This window comes from Lactuca sativa, chromosome 3 (assembly GCF_002870075.4).
Source record: "Lactuca sativa cultivar Salinas chromosome 3, Lsat_Salinas_v11, whole genome shotgun sequence".
NCBI lineage: Eukaryota > Viridiplantae > Streptophyta > Magnoliopsida > Asterales > Asteraceae > Lactuca > Lactuca sativa.
The window spans coordinates 62,479,917-62,507,044 of record NC_056625.2 but is presented as its reverse complement, the minus strand read 5'-3'; the positions used below and the strand labels follow the sequence as shown (position 1 = coordinate 62,507,044).

General features: G+C 36.1%; 1 long non-coding RNA gene across 1 annotated transcript; it reads left to right on the top strand.

The window, feature by feature from the left end:
• The first annotated feature begins 10,457 nt into the window (after positions 1 to 10,457).
• Positions 10,458 to 23,850, top strand: LOC111884306 (uncharacterized). The gene is made up of 2 exons (XR_002847687.3): positions 10,458 to 10,649; positions 23,515 to 23,850. It is a non-coding gene; the product is annotated as an uncharacterized LOC111884306 (long non-coding RNA).
• The last annotated feature ends 3,278 nt before the right edge of the window (positions 23,851 to 27,128 follow it).

Sequence of the window (27,128 nt, the reverse complement as noted above, 5' to 3'; positions counted from 1 at the left end):
CATACATGATCGAGCCAACAGCGGAAGCATATGGTAATTGGCTCATCTCAGCTATCTCTGCCTCTGTACTCGGACTCTGAGTCTTACTTAGTTTGGCATTGCTTTGGATCGGTAAATCTCCTTTCTTGGAATTCTGCATGTTGAACCTTTTCAACACCTTATCCAAGTAGGTACTCTGACTAAGTCCAATTAGTCTTTTACTCCTTTCTCTTAATATCCTTATCCCTAGGATATAGGTAGCCTCCCCTAGGTACTTCATAGCAAAGCACTTCCCAAGCCAGGAGTTAACCTCCTGCAAGGTTGGGATGTCATTTCCTATAAGTAGTATGTCATCCACATACAGTACCAAGAAGCTAACTATACTCCCACTAGCTCTGACATACACGCAAGACTCATCTTCACTTCTCGAGAAACCAAACTCTTTGACCTTCTCATCAAAACAAAGATTCCAGCTACGAGATGCTTGTTTTAATCCATAAATGGACTTCTTAAGCTTGCATACTCTATTTGGGTACTCTGCACTGACAAAACCCTCTGGCTGATTCATGTATACATCCTCAGCCAACTTTCCATTAAGGAAAGCGGTTTTGACATCCATTTGCCATATTTCATAATCATGAAATGCTGCAATGGCTAGCATACCCCTAATAGACTTAATCTTTGCTACCGAAGAGAAGGTTTCATCATAATCAATACCCTGAGTCTGAGTAAAACCCTTCGCAACCAGTCGAGCCTTATAAGTATGCACTTTTCCTTCCATGTCGGTCTTCTTCTTGAAGATCCATTTGCACCCGACTGTTTTACAGCCTGGTACATTGTCAACCAAGTTCCAAACTTGATTGTCATACATGGACTGAATCTCGCTGTCCATAGCCTCCTTCCATTTAGTAGACTCCGGGCCTGCCATGGCTTCCTTAACACTGCTAGGTTCATCCAAATTTACCAGTGTACTATCACTGATAAACATATCACCTTCCGTAGTAATATGAAAGCCATAATAAAACGAAGGTGTGTTCCTAACCCGTGTGGAACGCCTCGGAGGTACAGACATGTCAGCTTGCTCAACAAGAGTTTCCTCCTCAGGTTGATTGCTAGTGTCTGAGGTTCCTTCACCAATTGCTTCTTGAATTTCTTCAAGATCAATTTGCCTCCCACTGTCTCCTTGGCTTATAAATTCTCTCTCACGAAAGACCCCTCTTCTTGCTACAAAGACCACATTCTCATTGGGTCTGTAGAAGAGGTAACCGAAGGATTTCTGTGGGTAGCCGATGAAAATACACCTTTCACTTCGGGGTTCGAGCTTATCATGAGTCTCACACCTCAAGAAAGCCTCACAACCCCAAATCATGATGTGGTTCAAATTGGGAACCTTCCCAGTCCACATCTCATGAGGTGTTTTGGTAACCTTCTTTGTAGGGACTAGATTAAGGATATGGGCGGCAGTCTCTAAGGCATACCCCCAAAAAGAGATTGGTAGCGAAACTCGACTCATCATAGAGCGAACCATGTCCAACAAGGTTCGATTACGCCTCTCAGCTACACCATTCAGCTGTGGTGTCCTGGGAGGAGTCAATTGTGAGACAATCCCACACTCCTTAAGATAGTCAAGGAACTCGGTACTAAGATACTCACCACCTCGATCGGATCGAAGCATCTTAATGTTCCTGCCCAACTGATTTTCTACTTCCTGTTTAAATTCCTTAAACCTTTCAAAGGTTTTTGACTTATGTTTGATTAAGTAGACATACCCATATCTACTAAAATCATCAATAAAAGTCACATAATACCGATTAGCATCCCTTGTGGCGGTTTTGAATGGCCCACATACATCAGTATGTATTAGGTCCAACAAACCCTCACCCCTTTCACAAGTTCCAGTGAAGGGTGATTTTGTCATCTTTCCAAGTAGACAAGATTCACAACTATCATCCGATTTAAGATCGAATGATTCCAAAACTCCACTCTTTTGGAGTTGGCCTATGCGTTTCTTGTTTACATGTCCAAGACGACAATGCCACAATGATGCTTTATCTAGGCTAGTAGAAGAATCAATATACAACACATTATTTCCTAAGTTGTCTACAATCGACACAGTTTCATACACACCATCACAAGGTAACGCTTTAAAATAAAACACATTTTTAAAGAAAGCATTAATACCACCACATTCATTATCAAACGAAAAGGTAAAACCTTGTTTGTACAAAGCATGAAAAGAAATAATATTTCTCGCCATTTCAGACGAGTACACACATTTATTCAAATCTAATTTTAACCCATTATTAAGCAACAAAGTATAAACTCCAATCTTGGAAACAGGTGAAGCCTTCCTATTCCCCATGATCAAGTTTATCTTCCCGTGCTCCACATCCTCACTTCTTCTTAGGCCCTGCATATCAGAACATATGTGAATACCACATCCTGTATCAAGCACCCAAGAGTTAGAATATGATGAGTAATTAGACAATATTGTGTAAATACCTGCATGGGTGGGTTTCACTTTCCCATCCTTTAGATCCTGCAAGTACTTAGGGCAGTTTCGCTTCCAGTGTGCCTTTTCATGGCAATAGAAACATTCAGCATCCTTGGGAATGGCAGAAGGAGTGACAGAACCGCTCTTGGTCTTCAATGAGGAGCCTTCAAGAGACTTTCCCTTGGTACCCTTCGAAGGGTGCTTCCTCTTTTTCCCTTTGCCTTGCCCGATAGCCAAAACAGGGGTAGATGTTGGAGTAGGAGTAGTAGAGGTAACAACCGCCTTGCCCTTAAGACCGGTTTCCGCGGTCTTCAAGAGTCATTGAAGCTTGCTGAGGGTAACTTCCTCCTTGTTCATATGATATGTCATACGAAAATGGTCATAACAAGAAGGTAAGGAGTGCAAAATGATGTCAATTGCCAACTCCTCAGGGATGTTCACATTCAGCTTCAGCAAACGGTCCACATACCTTTGCATCTTTTGCATGTGAGCCGTGACGGAATCACCGTCCTTCATGCGGGTAGTTATTATGGAGGAGATTATTTCATACCGCTCCTGACGAGCACTCTGATGGTACCTTTCCATCAGGTCTTGGTGCATCTCAAAAGGGTAGAAATCTTCATATGACTTTTGGAGCTCGGCTGTCATCGTGGCCATCATGATACATGCCACCTTAGTAGCATCTCTTTCATGTGTCCTGAATTCAACGATCTCCTCAGGAGTAGCAGTAGACTCATCAAGCTCTTTTAACTCCTTATCGAGGACATATTCCTTGTCCTCATAACAAGTAACCATCCTGATGCTCCTAATCCAATCCATGAAGTTGGAACCATCAAAGATGACCCTCCCACAAAGATTCATGAGAGAGAAAGAACCAGTTGGGTTAGAGCCTGAAGCATTAGTGTTGGAAGACATCTGAAGGAAGAAAGCAAGTTTAGATTAGATATATAGAATCCTTAATAAGACACCCAAATGTAATATTAAGGCTAGGACCCAATCACAATATATTATACTTAGAAGAGGGATGCCGTAATCTAAGTAATAATATATTTGAAAGGTAGGTGAATGACGATTCACCAATTTCCACCATCAAAAACAAAATGAATTATTAGGTTTTAATTGGATTTGAAATTCCTAGATTCTTTAGAGATTCATTGAACTTTTCAATGGCATGTTTCAATCTCGATTGTGCCCTTCAAGTTTTGTGACTGGGATGCCGAGGATCACAAAACAAGGTGTGAATAACCATGCTAATTCACTTGGTACCCTTAATATTATCACCTAATCAATGTGCCGGTAAACCACACACGCTCCATTGATCCATGACAAACATTAAGTCACCCTTCGTGATCCTTACTAGTCCAAGTTAGTGTGCCGGTTAACCACACACGCTCCACCAACGACTTGGTAAGGTACAAAGTGTGAATTCCATGGACTAGCACCATGTTCACATTTTTCCTAAAATAACTAAGATTGGGAATTAAAAAGGTTTAGTTACTTTATAATAATCATTATACTTTTAATGAGGATTTAAAGTCATTGTCCTACCCGTTCGGCTAACGACCCTCCACCAGTCAAGCAAGCGGTGGGTGAGAATGGACACCCATTAAGTCACCATTTTATAGGCAACAACCTTATACCCACCTTATAGAACGGCTTCGTGAATGAGGCCTACTAACGGTAGAACGACTTATTCTTATACATATATATAATAATTAACCATTAATGTTATAAATAGTATAAGGGTTGAATTTTAACTATTAAAACTCTAAGGGTTGGAATTAAAGTTTATTAAAGTGTGTGAAACTTTACAAATTCCAAAACTTGAGGACAAGTTTTGTAACTATCCAAAACTTTTCATTTCATAACTTATGAATTAAAGGTTCATAAAAATGAAGACTCTTCACTTTCATGTAACTTATGTGTTTAAATGTGTGTGTTAAAGAAAGTGACCTTTGGATATCCATAACTTGAGGACAAATTATGGACTCCATTAAAACACATAAATGATCAAGAATTAATTCTAAACAATTCAGCAAATAATTCCTATCATCTTGTAAATTCATAAGAACATGAACATGATCATCAAAATTTCAAGAATTATATTAACAAATAAAAATCATGGAATTTTGATATATGCTATTGTAAATGGATTAGAACAACCATTACACCAACTAAAACAAGTTTTAAAACACCAAAACAGTTTAGGGTAATGTTTCTAGTCCATTTCCAGCAGCAAAAGTCGAAAATCTGCACTCTGTCGCTCCTACTCGTCGAGTGCATGAACCTACTCGGCGAGTAGGTTGAAGATACACATGGACTCGGCGAGTCCCCCCATGGACTCGGCGAGTTCATCAGTCAGACAGCAAGTTTTTCGACTTTTTCAACTATTTTGCATCAAGTATCAAACAAGCAAGCCTAGGCTCTGATACCACTGTTGGGTTTTGAGCAATCTAACACTTCCTAAGTGTGCATGCAACCCTAATAAACCTTGGATCTATGTTTGTCTAAATACATGGAAAATAATAATTTTCCAAGGTTTATAACCTATCTAACATGGCATGGGGAACATTTCAACATAAAAAGTTAGAAGAGATTACATACCTTTTTGATGAGTTTGGTTCTAGAGGAGTTTGAGGGCCAAGCACCAATAGTGTGAATGCCTCAAATGGAATCACAAAACACCACAAACTCTTGGAAAACTTTGAGAAAGTATACACACTTTGTATTTTCGGCCACACACAAGCACACACACACTAGTTCACTAGTTTCCATTTCATGCACCATAAGCATGCTTATATAGTGTACATGGTTAGGGTGAAACCCTAATAACCCATGACCTTTCCTTTTCCAAGGATCCATGGGTTAAAAGCTCCATGGATCATCCATGGACTTCCATCAAAGCCTAGCCCATTAACAAATGAGTGTTAGCCCACACCATATAAAACCAATAGCCCATAATCTAATTAGTCTTCCTTTTAATCTCTAAATTAATTCATAATTAATTTAAGAATAATACTAATTAAATAACATAACTTCATATTAATATATTATAACTTATAATATATTAATAAACATATGTGTATAACTCTCATAAAATTATCCATAAATAGTTTGGATGAGATGCAACCCAAATGGACCATGCCGGTCGGGTCAAGTATATACCAAATAAGTTATGGACTTAGACACCTTATCCAACAACGGGTTTGCCGATCTTCGATACCACCGGCAACAAAGGTTTGTCGGGTCTTGGCTGATTGGAAAAACAAGAAGGGGGTGGTGGCGGCTGGAGACGAGATGTGGTGGCTGAAAAATGGTTCTAGGGTTAGGGTTAGATGAAGTTGCGTTTTTAAATGGATGCAAAGAAGAAGGTGACGGGTTATGACCCCGTCCATATACAACTTAAGCCCAAAATTCACGTTCAGTCCTTCCCTCTCAATTTCTTCTCAACTTAGGTCCATAACTTACCAAACAGCCCCCAACTGTCAGAATTCATTACAATTCAAGTCCTAATATTACAATATAGACCCCAAATTCTAGAATTTATACCATTTAACTCCTTATGGCTAATGCTGATAAATTACTACGGAAATAGGGCTAAAATAAAATAAGATTTAAAATACATCTCGGGGTTTTAGGGCTTATTATTTATTAATTTTTATTTATTTATTTATTATTATCCTTATTTATTTATTTATTTACTTATTTTATTTTATTTATTTCATTTTTAAACGCAATGTTACATTATCCATAAGAATGGTCCCAACAAAGAAGATCCAATCTTTAAGTCTCAAAGAGACCCAAAAGTGCATCCTTTTCAGCTTAATCCATTAAGTACAAGTCTCAAACCTTTAGATCTGAAACCAAATGATGTTTAGATGGATAAAGTTTCCAACGTTATCCATAACAAGGTCACAAAATTTCAAAATCTAAACTTTATGCACTTAAAGTGACCAAAAGCTCATAACACCCAAAACTAGCTAGATCTAACAATTTCAACATCAAGATTCAAACTTTATACATCTATAAGAAAGATCATAGTGAACAACATCTGGATCTACAAGCTCTAATGATACCAACACTTCTTCAATGAGTTCCTTCTTCTCCAAGGTGCACCAAGAACACTCTAAAGCACTTAAAACACTTTCTTTTTGCTCACAAGGCTCAATCTAGGGTTAGAGTTACAAGAGAGGCTGTTGGAGAGGTGGGGGTTGGGAATGGAATGGGTTGGGGAAGTTAAGGAGCTTAAATATGGCTTAAACCATGAAAATAGGGTTTGGGCACTGATCGTGTATGCCCAACATACTCAAATTATGCCGAACGTAGTAGGGGTGCCCCATTATGCCCAACGTACACTTTGAGTACGCCCAACGTACATGGCTAAACCCCAAAACAACCCTAACTTCAAACGGTCATAACTTCTTCGTTCTAACTCCATTTTCGACGATCTTTATATCCACATAAAGGTATTGAAGAGCTCTACAGTATTATATACATATCTTGGACTAAAAACTTCTTGAACAAAAATCCATATTTCATGCAAGAACTCGACCTATGACTTTTCCCGTTTTACCCTTTGACTCCAAAACACAATTTAAAGGTTTAGATCTCATAACCATCATTACCTCCTTCCAAAAGGTTTAAACATCGCCTCCTTAAGGCCGAAAGCCTTTATACAATCGACTTCTAGCCGACGACCCTGAATCACATAATGATCCCAAACAAGGTGTTACACGTAAGTTGGCTGCCATTGACCATGGGTCAAATGGTCACCATGGCGCGGTGAATACCCCACGACGGGGAGATCCTGAGGCCAGAAAACAGATTTTAACCTGTTAAGAGCTTAATTTGATCCATTTGAAATGGGGGAGGGGATTAGGAGCCCAAAGGTCACGATTTTGTTGGCAATTTCATGCCAAGAGAAGCTATAGATTGTGGGTTGTTAGGATTTTCATCTTATCAACAATAAGGTATGATTTCTCTATTTTGAGGAAATGTTTAAATTGGTTAGATTGATTGGTTTGATCAACCTATAGATTGAGTATGATGCTATTGATAGTGCCTAGAAGCTTTAACCAAGCTTTGGAAGTGATTGTCATGGTGAAATCAATCCAATGAGGGTTAGGGTTTGAAACCCTAACTAGTCATTAATGATTGATGCGTTAGATGTTAGATTATGATGAAATAGGTAGTATGGGATGTTTAATTCATTGTTTGTGTTAGATTAGAAATAGAAAATGCGAAGTTAGAAATATGATCCATTAAATGGTCGTTTTGACGATAAGTGTCATTAAGCTCTTAATAGGATAAGACATGTATTAAGAAGATTGAATATGTGTATGAATAGGCCTAAGAGCAAAGAATATGGATCAAGGTGCATCAATCAAAGAATGGATCCAATGGTAAGTTATTACACTCACTCCCTCTCTCTTGATTATGTTATACATATTTATATGCTTTTATGTATGTTTGCAAGTAAGTATCATGTATCTGAGCATGATATACAGAAATAACATATAGGAATATATGTACTATAATCTTATGTAAAATTATGTACTTGTGGTTATACATTTAAGATCATGTAGCTGAGTATGTATGTATAACGAAAGTATGTACAAATGTATAAGGGAAGGATAAGGGTATTATAAGTAATACCTATAAGAGTAGATAAAGAAAGAATAGGATTATATGTATTACAATCCTGAGATAAAGAGAAGAATGTCCATGGGACAAGTATTATGTGATGAGTCACATAATAGAGATAAATATGCTTAGAAATATGATTCCTGTAGGAATGAGATACAAATTCTTACGGGAATAAGAGTAGTATTCCATCGGGAATAGAGAGTATGATTCCTACGGGAATAAGAGTATTGTAACATCCCAAAACTAATAGAAAAATTTTCATTTTTTAATAGGAAAAACATTTAATATATATGTCATAAAAGATCATCAATGCCAAACAGTGTTTCAGAAGGAACATCAGAGTATCATCAAACCATGAGAGTGAAATCTCTTGTGGATGCGATGTAATCATGCCGGACCTTTCCTTCTTGAACTAAAAGTTGTTAAACTACAAAACCGTAAGCACAAAGCTTAGTGAGTTCCCCAAAATACCACATACCAAATAAATGGACCTAGCCCATACAAGCAAATGGGCCAAACCAACATATAACAAATGGGCCAAGCCTAATAATAAATGGGCCCAAACCAACATACAAATGGGCCCCTCATAATAATAAATGGGCCCAACTCAACATACAATAGATGGGCCTAACACACCATACATAATAATCGGCCCAACCCAACATACATAATAATGGGCCCAACCCAAACCTACACATGCAAGAGTCACAAAAACAACTAGTACAATTCAGTGGGCCGCCATTGGTGTCTTCGACCCACGAGCATAATGAGAAGACCCACCTCAATTCTACAGACAAACAATCCTCACACACGGCTGTCGGAACTGGAACTCCTCACTCTAAACAATACCCAATAAGACCCTAATTAGCGATCAAGGTAATGAATTATACATGAGGGTCTTTTACCCTTCTAAGCATAGGGACCACTTTACTTGGCCCTTAATCCAATTGTTATTAACCAAGAACAATTGTTAATATAACAATCAACCTTGAACCTTTCTTTATTCGAGCTGCTTGTCTTATACTGAACAACCCCTCCCCCTCAAGGCATCTTTTTCCAATAGCGAGATTAAGCACGTCTGTGTCGTCGAATATATGTAGAAGCTCGATCTTTTGAACTGGGTCTACCATCTGTGATGGAATGTTGACATTATCAATGCCTGGACATGAAGGCAAAGGGGGCATACTATCCAATATGGTATCTAAATACATATGTTTAGGTTCATCATCCGATTCTTCTCCATCAAAATTATTCTCTAGGTCAGATATATCTAAACAACAATCTACAAACTCCCCGTATCCATCTAGTTCAACATCATTCAAAAAACAAAACTTTTTTTTGTTCTAAGTTTCAATATCGACCTGATTAACTATACATTGTGGTTTGTGCTCAAAATAATCATGTGCACCCACATCATTAAATGTATGTACTAACATCATTATCACTAACGTACTTATAATTCTCAAGTTCCACATATAGAATCGGTTGATGCATAATGTTTCTGTTTTCAACAACACTATGATATTGGGGGTAAACTATGAGTGATGAGAGTACACATTGAATTGTTGCTCCCTTTTCTGTTGAATATGTTTGTAGTAGATGACTTTTCTATATCGTTGCCTTAATTAGCACCATCACCTTCATCAACCATCATATACATAGATTTTCCTCCAACCACATTAATTACCTTAATTAGGGGTATGATATCACCATCATCAACTATGGTACAATAATACTACAAGGATGTTAGAAAGAAAAAGTAACAATTCGATTTATCTACCAAACCAGTCTTATTTTTCACCAAATTTAGAGTTATTAAAATTGGTGGTCTTTAAAATATCACACCATAATTAGTTGTATTTCTTGCTAGTATAACTAAAATGAAATATTCAACAGAACTCATTTTGATAATTAAAAAATAACACTCATATTTTATTTTCTAAAAAATATTACGAACAAAAATGATCAAGATACCATATGTCAAAAAAATTATAACCGCGATGTTACCTTTACGACTTTCATGATAATTTTCTTAGCTTTCAAAAAAAATGTGGTTTTCTAAATATATATTGTATTTTAGTGGATAATCATTTATTTGAGATTTTCTAATATGTATATATATAAGAACTATTAATTATGGAAAATATTACCATCATTAAATGTGAAATTCATTAATTATAAAAATATTTTTTATAATTAATTATATTCATATTTGATTATAGTAATATTTTTTATAATTAATATTTCAATTAATATTTTTTGTATGGGTACATATTAAAAAATCCTTTATTATTTCTTCTTTTTAATATTTAGCATTAGTACAATATTTAAAGAAAAACCCAAAACTTTATTTTACCTTCATGAACATAACCGCCACCACCGGCGACGCTGAAAGATCCAAAATTTGGTGTGTCTCGTCTCTCCGGCGACGATAATCATCCACAAAAAGCAGAAGTGCTTGGAACGTTAAACGGGCCATTTAATTTGACTAATCGTTCATGTTGACGGAGGATCGGATTCTGAATCCCAGGTAACACTTTGGACCTTGTTTTCTTGACTTTAGTCAATTAGGTGTTTTTAGACTTTACAATTCGGTATCGTGGTTGGGGGTATTGTAAAGAATAGTGTTTTGGGACTTTATGATTGTGCGGTTTAGGAGTGATATCAATATGATACTCGGGTATATTTTCTTTGTTTTTCTTGATCTGCGTGTGTTTTTTTTTTGTTCGTCATTATGATTTGTTTTCGTTATTCTTTGTTTAAATAACGTAGATGCTGATATGATGCAGTTTTCTCTTTTCATATAATTTGATATAACTGTGGATTAACACTGTATCTTGAAGACTTAGCTGAAACCTAAAATCAACTTTTATTAATCTCGTGAAACAAATACAACTGAAAACTCGCTGCAATTCCCTTAACCTGCTCTCAAGAACACAAACCCCAACACACATTCATTACACATATGAGCAAAGCGAAATATGAAAGGAAAAAAAATGTCTGACTCCTTTTAAAAGAAACGTAGTAAAATACAAAGCGAATGAAACAAATTTATATTGGTCACAGGTTACAACACAGCCCCTCTATCTCCACAACAGTCTGCAAACAACCCTCCAGTTTCAATGTTCCACTTTGTTGAACTCTGAAATAAGAAGACACACATAAGTATTGAACACCTTAATTTATTCATGAATGAATCAATGGCTGAATATATAGCTAGTACAAAGCTAATTGTGCGAAAGAAAATCCACTACGGCTAAAGAGTAGGAACGGATAACAACGAGCTAAAGAACAGGAACATAAATCACTGATGCCTAAACTATAGGCATTTTATTCTCTAACGATATCTCCAACAATGCCTCCCCGCTATCTAACTGTTTAATCTTTACATACTCCGAGCTTGTGGCGTAGCCTGGTGAACATGATAAGCCCATTGATATTCTAGAATAAAATACTGAAATTGACAAAGGATCCATGACTCAGGGGCTGTTTGTTTACCTCTTAATTTAAAAATTAAGAGGTAACCTCTTAAAAATTCAGATGTAGGGTGTTTGATAGCATCTTATTTTATGCCACTTAAATTAAAAAACACCTCTTAATTTCTCAGACATGTGATTGCATCTGAAAAAAAATAAAAATAAATAAGGGAACGCGTGTTTCCTGTTTTGCCCACAACGACGCAACCTCTTTTTCCCCTCCCAACCATCAACGACGCCTCTCCTCCACTCAACACTGCTACAACTCCGATCCCCTCTCCTGCTGCCGCCGTCGGATTCGCCTGTGGCGCCTTCGTCTCCTGCTCCAGCTGCATCGCCTCCGGCATCATCTCCGGGTTTTCCCTTGATATTTCAGTCCCACTTTCCCTCTTCTCTTTCAATACACACGACGTTCCCTCACTCCATCTTCGGAACCAGCCCGCCGGATCTTTCGCCAGTGCCGTCATCGCCGAAGCCTTCCAGGTCCCTCATCGACAACTCAACTTTTGGTAAGGTTATTTTTCCCCTAAAACTCGATTATTCTGTTTCAATCCCAATCCCAAACAACATTCAAGCACGATGGTGAAAGTAAGCATTTTGTTGGAACTTTGACTATAAAATTACAATGTGGGACTTATCCCACATTGGTGGAAGAGAAAACCTTCTCCCACCTTATATGTCTAGTCCCACTCATTTAATTAAATGGGTCAAGTAATGGGTTAAGCATATTGGGCTTGGGTTGTGGTGTTGGATTAGCCTAATTGGACTCAAAATGGGCTAATATCAAGAGAATATTTAATGGTCAAAAGATGGGCCTTGGGCCTTGGGGTCTTCCTGATTAATTAAATAATTTTTAATTACGAAATTAATTTTTATTCTTTATTTTTATTAAATTCGTAATTACTGAATGACAGGTTTTGAAAGTTATTTTCGGTTTTGACGGTTTCCAACTGTCATAACTAATACCTATAAATACCTGTTTCATTCATCTGTGAGGGGTTACAGAAATCATTTTCACACCATAAAATTCTCTTTCAAATTCATTCTTCCAAAAGATGAAGGGAACATAGGAATTTCGTCAGATTCAAGATCCCTTCTTGGATTGATTGTTGTATCCTCTTGACAGATCCCCACCAGGAAAATTTCTGTCTTAGGACACTGCATAGCAGGCCTCAATCTGTGCAATTTCCTGATTATATCTCCTGTGTAATCTTAATACAAGTATGTTTTTCTGTATATTGATTCTTATATTTTAGATATATTTGAATTTCGTTTGTTTTATTTCAATTAGAATTGTTGATTGTATACTTCTGTCATAACACATTTTGTGTCGCTCTCTCCATCAATTTTTTTTGGCTTGATTTTGTCGATCCTACCCCTTGTGTTGTTGCCCCTGTTCATCAAAGTGATTGCTACTTGTTAGGTTATATTTCAATTTTGATCTGATATGGTCTATATGTGTTCATTCGAACATACAGCGAATGGTTTTACTTGATTGAACATAATTGTTTGATTGGAGTCGAACGCAATTGAGTCAATTGTGTTCATCAGAGTCAAACATAAAAAGTCAAAATTAAATTCTTATTTGTTGATTCAGTGAATTTCAATTCTAGTTTTGTTCATGTTGATAGCGAATGGCTCGATATTGAGATTGGGAAGTCAGGTTTGATACTTGGATAGCGAAGATGACACAGTCGATTGGAATGATTGGAAACTATTGGCTAGTAATTATAATGAAATATTAGGTTGTTTAGTTTTCATTGTATTTTTTTGTAATATTGGGTGTATTGTTTAGCATCCTACTTCCATGGATTTTTTTTCAAAGATACCATGGATTTTTTTTCTAGAGGAAAGCTTCACTACAAAATATCTGGATACCTTTTTCCAGCAGCCACCAGGGTATAGATACTAGTAATAAAAGACAAAAAATGGAATGCCAGCACACAGATCACAAAACCTGCTGTTTCCACTACCTTGTCTACCAATACCACTACTATAGTGCTTACTTCATAAAGACAAAATCCCAACAAACTAATTAAATACACAGAGAATGTTCAATCGAAAGCAGTCCAAAACAAATTGGGATTTGGGCCACAGCATTTCATTAGGAGGTCAAGACTTGGTATTGACCGGGCTTATCGGCCCAAAATTTCATCTTGAGTTTGACACTCTAATACCCCTGTAAGAGGAACCCTTGGTTTGGAATTTGCAAAGTTTGCAATAGACAGTGGGTAGTGAGTTTCCTGGTGTTATTTTCTACTGATTCACTCACTTTTAATTGTTTTCTTCCATACTCCATCTTTCATTGCTTCCTCGAATGTGTTTCGATCTTCAACAACTTCTACCATACAGTTGTTGATGAGTTCGTGTTCTCGAGTATTTTCTTCTCCTCTAATGAATAGTTGTAAGCTTGTAGATAATGAGGAAGCCTTCTAACTCTTGTGGGCCTTTGTGACCCTTCAACAACATTGTTACCTGCTTTTCTTTTGGTGTTGTAGATTAAATAACTTCTGGTTCTGGAATGAGAGATGGCACATCTCTTGAAGTCTCGACTTCATGTTCTTGTTCATAGGTTTTTTCTTTTGGGTTGATTAGTAATAGGAAAAACTGTAAGTAGGATGCTATAATAAACAAATCAATGGAAGTAAGTTTCTATTTCTTGCATTTCACACGAGTGTAGAATTTCGGATCAATAATTTCTTACATCCTTTTTGCAGCTTGTCTGGTGAACTTTGAAAAGATACAATTCTAATCCAGATTACAAGCTCTTGCATGATCAAGGTATCAATTTTCTTTGTTGACGATTCAAGATGTTATATAATTTTATCTGCAAAATTGATACTTCATAAGATATGGACACATTGATTTGCAAATGAATTTGCTAGAACAGTTTACTTGTATGTTTAATGTCAAAACTTGAACGTAAGAGAGATGATATTTGCCATCAAGCGCCATGTGTAGTGTTGGTGTTGGTGTTTGTGTTTGTGGACACTGAACAGTTAATTGTATTCTTAATTAATGTGCGTCACATTCCAAAACATGAATGTTAGTATGTAATTTTTGGTGAAAACTAACAGATTTATCTGATTTTGTGGGAGTGCTGGCATTTAAATTTTGGTGAAACATTAGAATATTATGGAACAATAAAGGAGAGAATGATGCCCAACTTAAAAAGCCTTCTGAGTTGTGTATCTCTCTCTCTCTTAAACCGGCAAGATGAAAATTAGTAGACACCCGGAAAGGATACAAAAAACTAGAAAAAACCGAAAAGCATTTCTAGTCATCAAGTGCAAGCATGTCTGTAATTCAGATATATGAGTCATAAATTTGCAACACATGGACATGCAATGTTGGACGAGTTAAAGATTAAAATTATTTACAAAGTGAGGCACACTGCTTGTCTTATACTAAACAACATTCGTTGAGTTCTTCATTTCCTTGAGGAGTTGGTCAACCGTTGGATAAAAGACACAGACAACTTCCCCAGATTAACATATGAAATAAGTGATGACGATCAGATTGCTGCAATCCGACAGTTGACACTCACACACCTACTATGCCCTTGGTGTGGCCGGTATACCCCAAAGCCTAAGAACGATGTCATGGGTCTTGTTATGGGATGATTTCCAATAATACTTGAACCTCATGGACCATATTTACAACATCATTTGTAATGTAATTCATTTTCCCGATGAGTTGGTCATCTGTTGGATAAAATAACCTCTGGATGACCATGTAAGTGATGTATGGAAGAAATGAAACAACTACAACTAACAGTGTGGATGGGTGCAGGGCCCACAACTAACAATGTACCAACACAACACGCTTCCACAGATTAACATATTTTGGATCCAAGTGGTGAAATGAATTGTGATGAGAGCAATTTGACAGATAACTGTCCAAATAATCATGGTGTACATAAACACTCCTAAGTGTGAGATGTCTGCTACTTCTCCTCCATGTCGGAAGGCCGAGTCAGAGAGAATCTGGACGCTTAGAGTGAATATCAAAAGAGATGTAAGTATTCCGTCTCCCATCCAGGATTTGCCTCCAACTAAATGAAATGCCCTTTTGTCCCTGTTGATAAATGTCTTGATAAATGTCTGGAAACTGTACATGCAGCAAGGAAAGAAGCAGGCTTAGAATTCCAACGATACAAAGATTACTAATTTGGTTTTTTTGCAAAAATACCTCAAGGCAACTATGGAAGGAAACGTCTTGACCCAAGACGCCTAACGATATGACATGAAGGAATGTTAGGAGGGGATTGAACATAAGCACATACCATCCGTCATACAAGACAAACCCCGCCGAACTTGGGGTAGATTTCAAAGTAGAATAATGTAAGGCAGAATACAATGTTTTTGTACAGAGAGTAGAGAATCTGCAGCAAGAGACCAAGATTTACAGAGTATGTTTATGATGTTGTGGTATACACCAGACCGAACACCAAAGTGGTCCGCAACTCCATGACATTGCCTTATAAACGGAGCTGGGTAGAGACAAGGTTGGACAAGGTGATATATGTTTTGTTTTTGATGTTGATAATCATATCCTTGATCACCTCCATTGGTTCATCTCGATACACCACGAAGACAGCAAAAGGACATTGGTACCTTCTCTTATGTTCAAGTTGTTGGTGTCTTCTGCATACTTTTATATGTCGTTTCCATTTTGAATTGAAAAAAAGTAATCAACCAAGACAAGAAACTTACTCGTCAGCGACTTTGCAGAATAGAAAAATCCGACCATATTCATCCGTTGTGATCAATGACATCCTTTTTCGCGATCTATTGAATTCCAATAGATTCAATACCTCGTATTTCCTAAAATTGACCAATGAGAGTTTTTTTCTTTTAATATGCAACCTTATAAGATATTAATAAAAATAAATGAGGAAAATGCAAAACGGTGTGGAAAAGCACTGACCTTTGCAGCTCGTGGGCACGATTAGTATTGATCTCTCTGACAAACATAGAAGATTGTGTCCTTTTCCAGAATTGGTAACCAAACTCTTGTGCAACATAAAGAAACGTTACTTCTTTTGGGGACTCGGCTTCATAATGGAGTTTGTTGATGCCTTCAGTTTCGACTGCTATGCCTGTGTGGCATAGAGCCATGACTCTGAAGAACAACTTTATATCTGCATCACTTGTTTGCCTCAGAAGAGATCTCAAACATCATCTCCACACTGGATTCATCTTCAAAAGAACCATTTTGCTCATAAGCATCACGGACAACCTTATATAAATCACCATTGGCATATGAAGTCCCCTCAATAGAGCACTTCTTGAACTCCATCTGGTTACATGTCAATGTCTTGGTTTTGTCAAACAATATCATCTGGACCTGACATAGTTCTTCATTCAGGTTTGAGGTCCGTGCTTCAACGAATTTTCTACTCCGTTCGTCAAACAACTCTAACTCGTTTATGAGCATTGTTTGCATGAACTTCACCACCTTAATGGAGACATAAGGAAATCGGGGTCAAGTAACCATAGAGTATGAGCGCCCTTAAGAATTGGAGGACAGTCGACTTCAATGGTCTACGTGGATCAAAAGACTCATCTCTACCTTCGAGCAATTGAAGTTACCAATGTCCTTTTGCTGTCTCCGTGGTGTATCGAGATGAACCAATGGAGGTGATCAAGGATATGATTATCAGCATCAAGGACAAAACATATATCACCTTGTCCAACCTGTTCTCTACCCTGCTCCATTTAGAAGGCGATGTCATTGAGTTGCGGACCACTTTGGTTTCCGGGCCAGTGTATACCATAACACCACACCGTTTTGCATTTTCCTCAATTCATTTTTATTAATATCTTATAAGGTTTGCATATTAAAAGAAAAAAACTCTCATGGGTCAATTTTAGGATATACGAGGTATTGAATCTATTGGAATTCAATAGCTCGTGAAAAAGGATGTCATTGATCACAAATAATGAATATGGTCGGATTTTCCTATTCTGCAAGGGCGTTGACGAGTAAGTTTCTTGTCTTGGTTGATTATTTTTTTCAATTCAAAATGGAAACGACATATAAAAGTATGCAGAAGACACACCAACAACTTGAACGTAAGAGAAGGTATCAATGGTCTACGTGGATCAAAAGACTCATCTCTACCTTCTAGCAATTGAAGGTACCAATGTCCTTTTGCTGTCTCTGTGGTGTATCAAGATGAACCAATGGAGGTGATCAAAGATATAATTATCAACATCAAGAACAAAACATATATCACCTTGTCCAACCTTGTCTCTACCCTGCTCTGTTTAGAAGGCGATGTCATGGAGTTGCGGACCACTTTGGTATCCGGTCCGGTGTATACCACAACACCATAAACATACTTTGTAAATCTTGGTCTCTTGCTACAGATTCTCTACTCCCTATACAAAAACATTGTATTCTGCCTTACGTTATTCTACTTTGAAATCTACACCAAGTTTGGCGGGGTTGTCTTGTATGACGGATGGTATATGCTTATGTTCAATCTCCTTCTAACATTTCTTCATGTCATATCGTTAGGCGTTTTGGGTCAAGACGTTTCCTTCCATAGTTGCCTTGAGGTATTTTTGCAAAACAACCAAATTAGTAATCTTTGTATCGTTGGAATTCTAAGCCTGCTTCGTTCCTTGCTACATGTACAGTTTCCAGGCATTTATCAACAGGGACAAAAGGGCATTTCATTTAGTTGGAGGCAAATCCTGGGCTGGATGGGAAACGGAATACTTACATCTCTTTTGATATTCACCCTAAGCATCCAGATTCTCTCTAACTCGGCCTTCCGACATGGAGAAGTAGCAAACATCTCACACTTAGGAGTGTTCATGTACACCATGATTGTTTGGACAGTTAACTGTCAAATCGCTCTCATCATAATTCAGTTCACCACTTGGATCCAACATATGTTAATCTGGGGAAGCGTGTTGTGTTGGTACATGTTCTTACTCCTCTATGGTGCACTTCCGCCTGTATACTCCCGCCGAGAGTTTAAACTCCTTGTGGAAGCCGTGAGCCCTGCACCCATGTATTGGATCGCCACATTGTTAGTTGTGGTTGTTTCACTTCTTCCATACATCACTTACATGGTCATCCAGAGGTTATTTTGTCCAACAGATGACCAACTCATCGGAGAAATGAATTACATTACAAATGATGGCCCTGCGGTTCAAGAATTATTGGAAATCATCCCGGAACAGGACCCAAGGGAGTAGTTGGTGTGTGAGTGTCAACTGTATCATCATCACTGGGAAGCTGTCTGTGTCTTCTATCCAACGGTTGACAAGAAATAAAGAATTCAAGGAATGTTGTTCAGTATGAAACAAGCTGTGTAAATAATTTTAATCTTTAACTCATCCAACATTACATATACATGTGTTACAAATTTATGACTCATATACATGCTTGCACTTGATGACTAGAAATGATTTTTGGTTTTTTCTAGTTTTTCGTATCCCTCCCAGGCATCATTCTCTCCTTTATTGTTCCATAATACTCCAATGTTTCACCAAAATTTAAATGTCAGCACTCCTACAAAGTCAGATAAATCTTTTAGTTTTCACCAAAAATTACATACTAACATTCATGTTTTGGAATGTGACGCACATTAATTAAGCATACAAGTAAACTGTTCAGTGTTCACAAACACCAACACCAAGACTACACATGGCGCTTCATGGCAAATATCATCTCTCTTACGTTCAAGTTTTGACATTAAACATACAAGTAAACTGTTCTAGCAAATTCATTTGCAAATCAATGTGCCCGTATCTTATGAAGTATCAATTTTGCAGATAAAGTTATATAACATCTTGAATCTTCAACAAAGAAAATTGATACCTTGATCATGCAAGAGCTTGTAATCTGGATCGGAATTGTATCTTTTCAAAGTTCACCAGACAAGCTGCAAAAAGGATGTAAGAAATTATCGATCCGAAATTCTACACTCGTGTTAAATGCAAGAAATAGGAACTTACTTCCATTGATTTGCTTATTATGGCATCCTACTTCCAGTTTTTCCTATTATTGCATTTAGGGATGAGCATATGGACCGGGGAACCGGCCGGAACCGGTACCGGAACTGGAACCGGCACCGGAACCGGAACCCGATGGAACCGATCGGGCCGGGACCGGGACGTTATTTTTGTGGATTTTTAGAACCGGGAATCGGTAGGAACCGGAACCGGTAGAACCGGCAAAAACCGGAACCGTATGATGCTATATTTCAAGGAGCGGTTCCAACATTTGAAGACACGACAAGAACTGGTAGGAACCGGGAACCGGTAGAACCGCCGGGCCGGTTCGGTTCTTGATTTTGGCCGAAGCCGGTTCCCCGGTCCGGTCCGGTTCGGGCCGGTTCCGGCCGGTTCGGTCCTTTTGCTCATCCCTAATTGCATTGTACAATGATAGTTATACTTATACTTGAATACAAAAAAAAATTAATTGATATAATCACTTAGATTTTTAACAAAACATTAAAGAAATAAACGTGAAAGTACAGATATTTCAAAGGATTTTTTAAAGCAAGTCTTAATAAATAAATAAAAGTATACTAAAAGTACAAAATCATGATAAAAAATGAAAGTATGTGGCTATACTAAACAAATAAATCAAAGTATGTTGCTATTTCTTGCATTTAGACTTGTTAGCATAAAGATTCAATTGTTTCTCCTCATTTTCACACATAAGATCTTTTGGGTTTTTGTTTATGCTGGCATCATAGAAATGTACCTTTCAATTAAAACCAAGAAAGGATAGAACTTACATAGGTCTTACTGAACAAGATTCCTGCCAGTCACCTTATAATATTCAGCTGTGTTATCTATCAAGATACATGAAACTGAAATCATCAAAAACCCAGATCAACTGTAAGATTCATATGGGAAAACAATGCATTTCTGTTGAAAAATATCAAGGCAAGACTTACCATTCTAGTGTCTTCATTCATTTTCATCTCTTGTGACATGGGAGTAGTCAAAGATCTAGTCTATTCATCCATTTTCACCCAGAAGACTTTCAGTCTTTGTTAAACGATGATCAAAATTTCTCATTCTATACTTGGAAGGTGACTTTAATAGTTCTAACTTGGACTGTTTGTGTGTTGGAGATATGGTTAGAGAATATAATGCCTGTAATTTAGCCATCAGTGATTTATGTTCCTGTTCTTTAGCTTGTTGTCATCCGTTCCTACTCTTTAGCTGCAGTGGCTTTTCTTTCGCACAATTAGCTCTGTACTGGCTATATACATATATATATATATATATATATATATATATATATATATTCAGGCGTTGATTCATGAATAAACCATTGAAGGTATTCAATAGAGTCCAACACCTGGTATCAGAGCACAAAACGAGAAAGAGAGGGGGGGGGGGGGGGGGGGGGGGGGGGAGGAATAGGTTGCAAAGGAAGATGCTGAAAGCAGTAATTTTGCACAACCAAGTATTCCTAAATTTGATGATGATTATGATTACTGGAGTTTGCTCATGGAAAATCTTCTTAGGTCCAAAGATTACTGGAATGTTGTGCAGAATGGGTTTATTGAGCCAGTCAAGAAGAAGCCCTTCTGCAGCTCAAAAGAAAATCATGGATCGGTGAAACCAGATTCAAGGATCTGATCAAAGCAAAAAACTACATGTTCAGTTCTGTTGAAAAGGCCATTCTTAAAACAATTACACACAAGGATACATCAAAGTAGCTATATTGAAGACCAAGTATCAAGAGCACTCAAGGGGTCCAACGAACACTACTACAGTCTCTCAGGAGAAACAACTGAGAGCTACTTTGAAATGACAAATGAAGAGTCACCATTTTGGAAGAGTAATGATGATCACCAACGATATGTGTAATTGTGGTGAAGATGTGAAGACTGTGGAGAAAATATTACCCGGTTTTGTGCAATAACCTACTAAGTATGGGACAATTGCAAGATCCTTGTTCAAGTGCAACTTCTACCATCTAAGAAAGGGGCTTATCTATCAAACTTGGATGACTAAACTAGATACTAGAATGTTTATATTATCAGCAACTAAAGAAGGGGATGGGATCAACGTTTGCCACTAGTCACTAGTGATGTGACTGAGCTCTGGTACAGGAGGTATGCTCACCTAAAGTCCAAACTACAAAGGGTTAAGGACGTTGAAGTACATAGAGATGGTTTCTGGACTACCCGAAGTCGAACTAAAATGGTCGAAAAGTCCATGAATAAGTTGTCTTCTAGGAAAGCTTTAATCCTGTCACTTCTGAGTTAATTATCAGTCGTGTTTGAAGAGGATAAAAGCTAGAAGTGGGCATAAAAGCACTGGAACAAGAAGAAAGTTGTGACATTAAAACTGAAGAAGAAGCCTATGAACAAGATGATAAAGTCAAAGTGCCAATCTTTTGGATTATCATAGGGTCAAAATACAGTTTAATGGGTAGAGGAGAGAAAGTTAAAAATTCACAAAAGTGACTTTCTATTTGGGAAATATTCCAAAATTACATATATGTCCATGATCATCACATCACAAATAATTGAGTGTCTTGATTTGGGTCCACAAGATTCCTCTTTTTTTGCTTTTATTGATAGGTATTTTATATATTTAACAAAGAAACAAGCTAGCATGCACTTATGGGAGTTATACAGCCCTTGAATTTTTCATTATATCAGTGTTATATAAAGAATATGCATTTGGCCACATGTAATATGCATTTGCTATTATACATATTATGGCTATTGTAGAGCTTTTCACATTCTATAATATGAGTTTGACTTAAGATTTTTTATAATCATAAAAAAATGTCTAGAAATTCAATGACACAATATGACATGTGGATTCTTTAGTTGTAAAGTGTAGGAGGCAATTGACTCTTCCTTCTCAGAGACGTCGAAACATCTATTCTATCCTTTGATTTTGACATACTTATGTGGTTTGACTACATAATGAATTAAAAAAAAAGGTAACGAAAGATGTTTGTTTTTTGCTGGAAGTCAATATGTTGACTTTTTGTGTGCTTTTGATTATGTATCTTTATAATTCTTGCCCCAAGGAAATGATAACTAGTAGAAGTCAGCTCCTAGCTACAGCCAACTCATTAATGCTCTTATTGTCTAGTGGAATGCAACTAACTGATTCACAAAAAGGTTAGATGTTATCTACAAACGGTTGTTTAATCCTTTTTCATGTATTTCTTGACTATGTTCTTATTGTCTTGCGTAAATCATCTTTGATGATAGTGGTTCCATAATAGTTTAGAGGTAAAACAAGATTGTTGTATCATGTATGAATAGTAGCACTTTGCTTAATATGTTTAATTTTATGCATCAATGTATAATTAGTTAATTTGGAATTGTTTCATTGATCAGTTTTATATGTTTAAAAGGTTCTATCTTGAGGGATAAGGATTTGCCTTTTTTAGATTAGTCCTTATTCTGGAATTAGGAGTTTATAAGTTAAGTTATAAATAGATAACCCTTCAAGTATCTTTTTAATTTATTCTTGAAATATAGAAAGAAAAAAAATACCACAATTGGTATTTTGATATGCTAATGTGGTTTGACCATTACACAACACTTAAAAAAATGTAAAGATGTATTGCTTTTTTTAGGAAGTCAATATGTTGACTTTTGTGTGCATTCTCATATGCCCCATTGATATGAGAAAACTTGCAGAAGTATATTGCTATTATGGATAAAAGGTATGTGTCTATATTGATTTATATATAGTGTGTTCTTATATAAATGTATGTACGTTGACTATTTTGGTAAAAAAAGGTATAGTTCATTGCTAATATGTATAAGATGTAAATTTGTTTATTATGTAAATTATGTTTTCATTGTGGATGCGTTCACTATATTATGATAAAAATAGTAAAGTATGTTGCTATTTCCTACTCTATTTTATACTAATTATATATGTTTCTTGGAACCTATTTTAGATAAATGAATTAGAGAGCATGCCGGAACGGGAAGTGAAGAAACGGGAGGAAATACAAGCCAATCTTCTTGGAAAAATGAATGATCTTTTGAAGCAATTCACAGGAAGATAAAAGGTAATATTGAAATAATTTGATATTTTAAGGGTTAATTGTGAGAAATAACAACCTATTTTACCAAAGTTCTTGATTATGACATCATACATTATGAAGTAGCAATCTACTTTCATACAAGTTGTAATTAGGAATTATGGCAATAGTACATTGCTATTATGAGTAAAAATATAAAGTATTTTGTATAATCGTGAAAAAACTGAAATGGTTTCTATTTTATGATTATTTGATCATGCCACAATAAAACATAAACTTAAACAATATAAGTCGTAGTAAATTATATATCAAAAAAATAATTTTATTTTTGTATTATGATACCATTGATCCATAATGAATCGTAACTATTAATAAAACAGATCTTACAAGCCCCAACTTTGTTGTTGTTGTTGTTCTTTTTTTTTTTTTCTATATTTTAATTCTAATGTATTATTCTTTGCCGGTTTCCTTTTTCTTTTTCTTTGTTGAGTTTATATTCAAGATTTGGCATTTTATTGAATACAACATGCTATAGGGAACTTTAAGTTTGCCTTATTTTTACCAATATTTTATGTTTCAACTTGATTTATTCTTTAATGAAAATTGCAAGATGAAATATAAAATTCATTACTCCTCTAATTTGACATAAGTGTGTATCTTTCCTCTGTGTTAAGGGTAACAACACTAACCTCATGTACTTGCAGCCTTTACATTTTTTATTAACATTAGGAATAATTAAATAAAAGCAACATTATATTCAATTTTAGTTAAAAGATGGTGCAAAAATTTATGCTATTATTCAATTACTTATTATTGGTTCAACCTGTAAGTAGAAATCCAACTGATGCCAACTATGAAACAAAATGCGATTACTTTTTCAATCCGAATTTCTTTGTTAATTGACTTCATCAATTGTTTTTATTGGACCATATTCGGACTTGCTTTACAAGTGTGCAACCAACAACATACATGTAATTTGTAAGTCAATTATCACAAATACATTCACCAATCATTTTTCTCATACATAATGTCAGATCTCATGATGTAAAACTGAGTTATAATTGAAATTGAGAGACTTAATAAGAATAATACATAAATATGTGAATTTAAATGCTATAACTTATAATAAGTTCACAAGTTACTATCATCATCATTTTCAATACCACGAGTGAATGTCAACAACCAACTAATAATTATGCTAGAATAACAACAGATGTAGATTGTTCCATTGTAGATAAGAAAGTATACAAGAGAATAACTATTATAAATTGGAAAAAAAAAGAATGGTAATTGTGATGATAGAATACATAAGTTAGATATGATTGACACTACAAGAAAATTTCAATTTGGCTACGGAAAATTTCCGTAGCAAAAAGCTGAAATTTCGTAGCTAAAGTTGATTAACTACGGAATTTGCTACATAAATTTTCAATTAGACTCTGTAGCTTTATTTCTTGTAACAATATGTTTAGCTACGGAATTATAATCCAGTAGCAATTTGTCTATGGCAGTTTCTATGACATTTATTTCGTTGCAGTTTGAGTTACACAGTATTTCCGTAGCAAATTCCATAACAATTTTTCCGTAACTAATTCGGTAGCAGTTTCTCCGTAGCAAATTCCGTAATGATTTTTCCGTAGCAAATTCCATAGCAATTTTTCCGTAACCAATTCCATAGCAGTTTTTCCGTAGCAAATTCCGTAATGATTTATCGGTAGCAAATTCTGTAGAAAATTTTCCGTAACCAATACCGTAGCAGTGTTTCCGTAGCGAATTCCATAACGATTTTTCCGTAACAAATTCCGTAGCGATTTTTCATAGTCAATTCCATAGCAAATTCCGTAACTATTTTTCCATAGCAAATTCCGTACCCAATACCGTGGAAATTGTTCCATACTGTTATTCAATAAATTTTGGTTATTCAATGTTACTCATTATATAAATTATAAAAATACAATTAATATAAAACCAAAGGTAATAAGTATTTCTATAGAAACTAAAAGAAATATCCAGTACATTAAAAAATACATATTTCAAAATTAAAAGTTGCAACAAATTAAACATAAAATATTATTCGATACATAATACTCTATCACTAATCAATAAAAGTTTTGATGTGACAAAAATAAAAATGCTTCAAGAATGTTTTCCCATCCATTCAACACAAACGTTGTACACCTCCATCTGTTCACCTCTACAATAAAATATAATGATTTACACGTCTTAAAATAAATACATATTTTATTTTGATATATTTGATATTTTAATTTGATTTACCGGTAAATACAATGCACAAAATATGAGTCCTGATGTTGCCGACGTTACCTTACTCAAAGTGTATAAGCCCTTGTCCAAAGGAATACATTGACAAAACCAAAAATCTTCCGCCTACATTGTAATTATCATGTAAGCGATCAGAATGTAGATAGAATCTTATTCAACTTTCTTGATTCCCTCACTCCAATTTGTGTTGGTAATGGGGCTGCTACTTCTTTTTGGCATGATGTTTGGAAAGAAAATGTTCCTCTTGCGGTTGCTTTTCATAGGATTTTTCCTTGGACCAGTTACAAACAGGTGTGTGTTAGAGATCGTGTTTCTCTTGGATGGGGGTGAAGAGAACTATCGTCGGTTTCCTAGAGGTGGAATTGAGCAATCTCAGTGGGACCGGTTCATGTTGTTGATGCAGAGTGTTCACCTCAATTCTAGTCCGGACAGATTAGGGTGTCTCTTTGATGCTTCAGACATTTTCTCAATTGCTTCTCGTGCTTTAATCGACAACAGATTCCTTTCGGTGGACGGCATGGAAACTAGATGGAATAACTGGGTTCCCATTAAACTAAACGTTTTTATCTGGAGATTGTCCCTTCATAGCATTCCTACATGGGAGATATTGTCTCACAGAGGTATTGAGGTGGATACGATTTTATGCTCCATTTATCATAATGGAGTGGAAACTATTGAACATCTTTTCATTGGATGTAGCGACTTGTGTGATATTTGGACCCTTATTGCTATTTGGTGGGACGTTCATCTCCCGAACCAAATTTATGTTATGACTTTATTTTCATGGGCGGACCATATTCCTCTACAAGGAGGACAACGGAAGGCGTTTGACGCCGTGGTTTTGATTTATTTTGTGTGTCTTTGGAATTATCGAAATTCCTTACTGTTTGGTCCAACCTTACCTCGGAAATCTCTTATTTTTGATAATGTCATAGATAGACCGTACTTTTGGATTTCTAATAGGTGTAATAAAGCTAAGATTGTTTGGACTGCTTGGCTTCTTAATCCAGCCATAGCTTCCACTCATTTGTAATTTTTCTTTTCTAGCTCCTTGCTAGTTTTAAATAATAACCCCGCCGTTCAAAAAAAATATATGACCATATTGAAGACCAAATATGCGGGCCAAAGAAGCTGTTATTCTTTAGCTGTATAAGATTCAATAAAATTAAACAAATGATTTTGAAATCATAAGTTTAAATAATTTGATTTTTTAGTAAATCACAAAAGCTATCACACTGTGCTTT